Below are 8,852 nucleotides of genomic sequence, written 5' to 3'. Positions count from 1 at the left end.
CACAGGCGCATGAGGGCACATGACAGGCACGGTTTTGGGCTTTAAATAGGCCGTTTGCCTTATTTTTGGAAGACTTTTGGCAAGGGTTTGGGAAAGCACTTTGAAGGCAAGGCGGCTAGGGTTTTGGAGGAGGTCTTTGGCGATATTGGGGGACATTCATCACCAACTTTGATCGATCTTCTCTCCGTCATAGCATAGAGGGAACCTTCGGTGACCTAGCTTCGGAGAAGGATTCTTCAACACTTTGGGCGACCCATCAAGGCCATCATCACGAATTTAAGAGGGTTTTTACTTCATGGTTTTCATTGCTTTTCATTGTATTAATCATTGTTTTGTAACTTGCTCCATGGAGGGCTAAACCTTAGTAGGTATTTGGGCATGTGAACCCTAGGATCTATGTTTTTGTAATGATTTGCTTTATGTTTCTATTAAATCGGAGTTGATTTGAGTTTTAATCTTGTGATCCCATTGCTTGCTTGCTTGTTTAATTAATCCTTGTGGTTGATTGGATTCACATGAATTGTTACTTTGATGTGAGAGAGGTCTCCATTAGAGTTAGAACTTCAAGGTTAAAGAGGGTTGAGAGGGTGAGTCATGAGATAGTGGAGTGCCCCCTTTCCTTTCCGATTGAGTGTTTCCTATCTCCATATTCCCTAAACTCTATGCAACCATATTTGGTGTGAGGCATGAGATTGAGAGATTTCTCTAGCGGGACCTTGTAGGGGATTAGAGATCCTTCGCCGGGAATTAGGGTTGGATCTATCTTTAGAAATCGGTTTCACTCTTAGTTGTCCCTAGAGCGTATTGCGGTTATATGGGGTGTGAGGCGTGAGATTGAAAGATTTCTCCGCCGGGACCTTGTTGGGGACTAATACCGGTGGTTTGGAGGCAAAGGCCGATAGTTCTTGGATTACCTCGACTCATTAGACTCGGTTTAGAATCATTTAGTGAATCATGAGCATCATGTTAGATCCTAGGGGGAGCATTGTCCGGGTACCTCATCTTTATTGATAGAGATCTCCTTTACTTGTTTTCTTGCTCGTTTTCTTGCTTATTAATTGTCTTACAATTAGTTCATTTCATCACATCCATTGATTTCGACTAGATAACTAAGAATTGGTTAATACTAATACATTCTTTTCCCTGTGGATTCGACTACCCACTCACCGGGGCAATTATTACTTTGACACCCGTGCACTTGCAGTTTACACGCATATTCGCTACTCTTGCGCATGTGGTGCCCAGTTTATACTGTATTCATGCCGAACTATTGTTTTTAAGTGTTTTCTTCGTAGTTATAGCACCACGGACCAAGAGGTTTAGCCAAGAAACGTTCTCGGCATGATAGGGAGCCAACCCCACAACCGGTAATCGAATTTCCTGACCCGTTCATCAGTTGAGAAGACCATTTGATGGGCATACATACACTTGTTGCGGGTTTGCGGGCTGTACGCAGCCCACACAGGCCAGACAGAGCGTTGTGCGGCCTGTTATGAGGGCCGCACATCACCCACACACACTAGATAGAAGGGTGTGAGGCCTAGTGTGTGGGCTGCACACCATGTGATAAACGTCTAAAAGTATGTATTTTGCATGTATTTATTTGTTTTGTTATAGCACCACTGTTATGAGGGACCGCACATCACCCACACAGTACTGTTGCGGTGTCACTGCAGCAATCACTATAGCTCATCATGTGCTTCTCAGCAGAAAACTGAAATTCCTGAGTGGTCGGCATATGGCCGGTATACTGACCCATTTACTGATCGGGATCTGGGCATATATAAGGCTTGTTAGGGCATCAATTAAGGGACTTTTAGCCACCACTTTCCACCATCATCCTCTAGAGCTTCAAGGCTGCTGGAGAAAGCAGATCTGAGAGGCAAATCGAAGGGAGAAGAAGGTTACACTCAAGGAAAATGATCTAGGAGCTCTCCGTCACGGATCCGATGAGTTCTCATCACCACCTTCTAGTATTCATCTTAGGGGAGTTTGTTATGAACTTATCTTTGTATCTCTTATCTTCTACACTTGGTCCTTTGTTGATGACGAACTAGACTCCCAAGGTCACCGGGCATCCGGTGAACCTTGGGATGAACTTGCTTGTATAGATGCTTTGATTTACATTTATGGCATTTGTGTGGTTTGTGATCCTTGCTTGGTGCTCTTTGATGTGTTGTTTTGCATGAGAACTTTGTGATTCAACTTCTAGGTTGTATTTGGTGCGTGACCATCACCCTTATACTAGACACACCTTGCTTGGAAGGGATACTTGTATGAATACACCATGACCATTGGGTATTTCATACCCCTCCAACCATTAGAGCTGTACCTAGGTTGAGTTTCGGCCCTAATTTGAGATTCCCCTAATTGTAATGCGATCGTAGGAGGATTTAGTCGGAAGAGATTCTGAGCCAATACTCTTATTGGATTAGGGATTACTGCCGTGACCATCGGGGTCATCTATTTTTGGATGTCTCTTGGTCCAACCACCGTTGCCTTTGTAATTCTAGCATCCATCTAGCTTTAGTAGTCCCAAGGGGATCCTAGCTCGGAGACCTCGCACTTTCATTGTTACTTGCTTCCTTAGTATGCTTGTGTGGTGACCCTTAGTCCATGTGTTTATAGTTTCTTTTCTTTTGTTATTTTTTTCCTTATCTTGTTTTAATCCTATATTTGGTAGACTAGACAGTGCCGTCTAGGGGAGAGTAATAGCAGCTCTTGGGACCCCAGGGAATACGACCCATGTGTCTCGCATAGGGTATTACTTGATGATCCGTAGCTTGCAGACTCATCACCAGGCCACACACAGGGGCCAGAATGATGTGCGGGCTATCTACAGCCCGCACACATACACTTCACAACCATTTCAGCCCATTTTCAACACTATTTCAACATAAACGGGGCTGATTTCTTCGACTTCCTTTCGCATGATTTTTTTCCTCCAATTTTTTTCAATTTCTCCTCTTAGATTACCCCTTCATTTGGTCATCCTTTCATTGATCTTAAAGTTTCTCATCATATTTGAGTTTTAATTTTGTCGATCTACGTTTTTCATTGAGTTTTCACCGACATTGTTGAATTTTTCATTGAGCTTTGGGTTTGAGCTTCTCTTTCATCTTTACTGATTTGCATTGTTCAAATTTGTTGGAAATCCCAAAGCTTCATATGCTTTGAATGTTTTAAACTTGAAATTTGCATTCTCTTATATATTTTATTTTCAAGTTTTGCCAAGCATTGAGTTGGAATGGTCACCCCCACTTATGCTTTGTGTCTCTTGTTTCCTTTGTTCTTAGTTTTGTTGGTTGTTTGTTTATTTTCATTTTATTTTTGTGTGTGTGTGATGGATGCTTTGAGATGATGTTCCTTTCTACCTTTGCATCAAACGAGACTTTCTTCCCCGACCTCTACAAAAATCATTGGCGGTCACCCTGATCTCATGGACTCCAAGAACCATGATTTGAGACTCAGGGAAGTTCATGAAAACCTCTTACTTTACTTTAATTGCATATATTTTTACATGCTGCTGAATTAGGTACATTAGGGACAACGTACAACTTTAAGTAGGGTGGTGGATTTGTATGATTTTGGTGAACTTTGGAAAATGTTTGAAAATTTTGCTTATTAGTGAACCAAGGATGGCATCAATGATTCTAGTAGGAGGATGATAGTGTAGAACCATGATAGATGTTAAGCTACTCACAACCATGCACTCTTAAGATTTCTGTGTCATTCTCAGCATTCCATCACTTACCCCCTACGTAGGACCTTGGACACCTAGGTTAGGAAAGGCGATAACCTATATGACCCTCTTAGTTGATAACCCATTTGAGTGGTCTCGTGCCTTGATTTGTTAGACATCTCTTCTAATAGGCTCTCAAGGACTTTCTTCTTTGTTTTTTTTTCTCCACGAGGCCAAAAAAAGAAAAAAAAAGTGGAATATTGTAAATTTGGTAAATAAGAAGGACAGTGCTCCTCTACTTTACTAGTGAAGTAACTAGGGGTTCTTGCTCCTAACCAGAGTGTGTCTCTAGCCAAAAGCTATAAAAGCATCAGCACATAGATGTGAATGCACAAAGTTCTAGGTAATGTGGATTTGCAGTTCTTATTAGTCCCAAAAAAAAGGAGAGAAAAAGAAAAAATGTGGAATAAAATAAAGTATTTTGACCGGTGGTTGTTAGAATAAAAGAAAAAAGATCATTGGGACTCTACTAGGGAACTCTCTACCATTTCATGGCCGAACTTCACTAAGTGTTGTGATTTGCATCAAGATGTAGTCCTTGGGGTTTTGCTTACCATACCTAGACTACTGACAAGGTCCCCTTGCGTACATCCCGCAAATGCACGGGTTTGTCGAAGTAATAATCCCGGATGAGCGGGTATCGAATCCACAGGGAGTAAGGAATAAAAACACTTAATCCGCTTCTTAGCTATGTGAAAGATCAATAGTCATAAGTGTGACAATGATTCAATTCTCAAAAGTAAAAGCAACAAGTAAGAGAGCACGAGTAAAGGAGGAGGTAAGGCAATCGATAAAGATGGGGTACTCGGATAATGCTCCACCTAGGATAATTGTTTCAAGTGCAAGAACCCTCTATTATGCTTCCTAACCAATGCAATGGTGAGTCGTGGAAATCCTTAATTACATAGTCCCAAATCTATGGTCAACTATGCCTACCTCTATACATGTCCCGGAGGAGAGATTAAATAACCTCTCAACCTCGCACTCGAATAGAGTTGCAATGAGCTCTAGGGAATCCAAGTGATAAATCTCTTCCTAATTATAGACCTAACCCTTTGGTCCAGGCGGAAGGTCCCTAACCACGATTAAGCCCCAGATACTAAGATCGCCTCAACGCTTCACTCCGTTGCACGCGCAACTAAGCCCCAGCGAAGGGTCATCCCTTAGACCATTCACTCTATTATGGCCGCAAAGAACTCGAGGAACAGAGGTAGAATCTATCACGTCGGAGGGGAAAGGGGACACTCCTGTACCTCTTGACTCACCCTCTCAACTCTCTCCAACCTAGCTTTGTCTAACGCACGTGGTGTGTCACTCACTCACAAGGTTGCCAACAAGAACTCTCAACCCTAGTGTCACTCTAGGGGAAATGTTCATACAATCAAACATTCAAGGTTGGAACTCACAACAAACATCAATTAATTGAAAGCATAATAAAGAGATTCAATGAAACAAATACATCCTAGGGTTCACAAATACCCAAGTACCCATTAGGGGTTTAGCTCTCCATGGAGCTAAGTACAATCAAAGAAATAGAATGTAAAAGCAATGAATCCATAAAGAAACCCCCTCGATGGTCATGTTGATGGTCTTGTGGAAAGTCCTCTACTCGTCGTCCAAGGATTCCCTCGTCTAGTATAGAATACGCCTCAACGGAAGCTCCCCTACCAACCTTCTTCCTAAGGAATGATGATGTCGGAGTCGTAGAACCTCTCCAAAACCTTAGCCAATACCCCTCAAAACATTAGCCAACGCCCTCTCTCAAGTTGGGGAAAAGATGGAGAAAAGAATGCTGAAATCGGGGCTGAATCGGCTTTAAATAGGGCTGTAATCGGGCGACCATACCGGCCTGTGGATCTTTCACATGCCCATGTGGAATTTCCACACAGGCGTGGATAATTTCCACACGCCTGTGACTGCCCTTGTGCCCCTCCAAATTTATGTGCCAACTCGAATACGAGGAGGTTGGCACACACTCTAGCATCTCACACCCGACCTATGTCTTCGCGTTTGAACTTTAGCAAGATTTCCCCCAAAATCGGTGCATTATGATCCACATTGGCTTCTTTCCTTCATAATCGGCCTCACAACCCTACCTGCACGAAAGTAACATAAAAACACACATATTAGTGTAAAAACCCGAGAAGAGTAATGCTCAACATAAGGAAAGAATGCTTTGCATTAATATCACACAAGCACTTATCAACTACAAGGTTTCAAAATAAACGGGTTGCACACACACATCAATTTATTGCAGTTGAATGCATAAATCCTCATAAGTGGTCGTTGCTTAGTGTCTTGAGTTTTACTATTGCTATTATATTCCTACATCTAAGCAGGAGGTTGTGCATTTAGCCACTTATCAATCTCTCTTGTTCTTCATGTTTGATTACTTGGGGACAAGCAAACGCTTAAGTAGGGGGAGTGTTTGATAAGTGTCTAAAAATATTACTTTTATCAGGTTTTAGTGCTAATATGTGTGCATTTATGTTACTTTCAAGCGTATAGGGTTGTGAAGCTGAATGTTAAAGAAAGAAGCCAATGTAGGTCTTAAATGCACCATTTGGAGGAAATCTTGAGAAGCTTCAAATGTGAAGTCATAAGTCAGGTTCAAGATGCAAGAATGGGTGCCAACCTCCTTATATTCAAGTTATCACAATGATTTGGAGGGGCACAAAGGAAGTCACATTCGAGTATCCCGGCTTGCGCATTGATAGCAAGATCTTCACCAATGAAGCTGTTTATTGAAGAAGCAAAGCGATCTATGACGTAAACACGTGCCCGTTTATGTTACCTCAAAGAAAATATGGATTCGGGAGTGTTTCGGGTCTCTACTGTAGCAGATTCTGTTCACAGCCAGCCGAAAAAGTGAAGTTCAGAGAATTCACACGGGCATGTAGACATTATCCACGCCTGTGTGGAATTTCCACAGGCCCGTGTGGAAAATCCACAGCGGTGTGTGGATGCCCGATTCCAGCCCTATTCAAGGCCGATTTAAGCCCTGATTTCAGGATTCTTTTCTCCATATGTTCCCCAACATTTCAAGAGTATGGCTGCTAGGGTTTTGAAAGGTATTGGCAAGGAGTTTTGGAGTGGTTCTATAGCTTCGACATCACACTCCACTTGGAAGAAGGTTATTGGGGGAGCTTTCATCGGCACCGATCCGGCAAGGTGTGTCCTAGGCCAGACAAGAGGACCTTTAGAGGAGACAAGGCCACTGCACAAGACCATCGACATGACTATCGAGGGGTTTTTCTATGGATTACTTGTTTTTACATTTGATTTCATTGTTGATTGTAACTAGCTCCATAGAGAGCTGAACCCCTAGTGGTTACTTGAATTTGTGAACTCTAGGATGTATTTGTTTCATTAAACCTTCTATTATGATTTCATTAATTGATGTTTTATTTGAGTTCAAATCTTGAATGCTTGATTAATTGAATCCTCCCTTAGAGTGACACTAGGGTTGAGTGTTTATATTGGTAACCCTTGTGAGTGAGTGACACACCACAAGGGTTAGAGAAAGCTAGATTGGAGAAGGTCGAGAGGGTGAGTCAAGTGGTAGCGGAGCGTCCCCTTTCCCCTCCGATCTGATTTATCCTACCTCCATTTTCTCGATTTCTTTGCTGTCTTAGTAGAGTAAATGGCCTAAGGGATGACCTTCCGTTGTGGCTTAGTTGTAGAGGCAACAGAGTGAAGCGTTGAAGTGATTTTAGCACCCAGGGTTTAATTGTGACTAGAGACCTCTCACCTGGACCAAAAGGCTAGGTCTATATCTAGGAAGAGGGTTTATCACTTGGAATCCTTAGAACTCCATGCGATTCTATCCGAGTGCGAGGTGTTGAGATTGTTCGATTTCTCCTCCGGGACATGGTATAGAGTTGGTCACGATTGACCTTAGATTTGGGACCGTGTAATGAAGGATTTCCACGACTCATTAATGCCTTAATTAGGAAGAATAATAGTTGGTTCGGCACTTGAAATGATTGTCCTAGGTGGAACAATATCTGAGTACCCCATTTATATCGATTGTTTTATATCTCAATTTTATTGTGCCTCTCGTTCTTATTTCTTTTATCTCCTTTTATAAAAATCTCATTCATCATACCATCTATTTATTCTCATCATAGTTAGATAGTAATTATTGTGTTTCTATTCACTATTCCCTATGGATACGATACCCACTCAACTGGGATTTATTACTTCGACACCCTTGCACATGCGGTTTACATGCATATTCGGTCGTCTCAAGTTTTTGACATCGTTGCCAATTAATAGGCGTTTTAGAGACACTTTTCACTTTGCTATTTTAGCTGTTTATCATTCATTCTATTTCACACATTCTTATTCTTCCATCATTCTCATTTTTTTTCTTTTGTCTTGTCTTACTTTTTCTTGCAAGGAGTTTAAATGATGATTGATCCGCTCATTAATCTGTATTCTCAAGTTGAAGCTCTGAGTGAACCAGTTGATAGAATCATTGCTTCACAACAACAGAGCATTCCTTGTTGCAACACAAATCATCCAATTGAAAAGGGCTACCCAAACTTCTTATGGAATAGTGATGGACAATATTGGGAAGCACCTCAAGAGGATTGCCAAAAGGGTGAGATACTCGGAGAGGATGCACTTCAGTTGCAGAGAGTATTAGCTAACTTTATTGAAGCATCCGATACCTGCATCCAAAATATGGAGACCACACTAAGATGTCATGAAGCCTCCTATAAAAACCTTGAGCATCAATTTGGAGGGATACTTGACACACTCTCCGAGGAACAACAAGCATTTGAGTAAGCAATTCAAGTTCCTTATAGAGATGATGTGGTAGTGATCAGCAGTGAAGAAGTTGGGCAGAACGAGTATGATGTTGTTGAGATTGAGTGGATGCAAGAAGAACCTTTCATTCAATGTAAGGATTGTTTGAATGGACAGTATGTTTGTGAGCTCATCAAGAGACGGCATAGGGACTCGCCCCTGTGAGAGACCTTGTGATGGTCCACCACCGTGTGGAATTTTTGCACGGACATGTATTTCCATGCAGAGACTTAGAGATTTTTCCCGAAGAAGACACAGGGCCGTAGACTCGCCCCTGTGGATGATTCTGTCAACG

The sequence above is a fragment of the Dioscorea cayenensis genome, chromosome 3 (assembly GCF_009730915.1).
Source record: "Dioscorea cayenensis subsp. rotundata cultivar TDr96_F1 chromosome 3, TDr96_F1_v2_PseudoChromosome.rev07_lg8_w22 25.fasta, whole genome shotgun sequence".
Lineage (NCBI taxonomy): Eukaryota > Viridiplantae > Streptophyta > Magnoliopsida > Dioscoreales > Dioscoreaceae > Dioscorea > Dioscorea cayenensis.
This window is presented reverse-complemented; position numbering follows the sequence as displayed.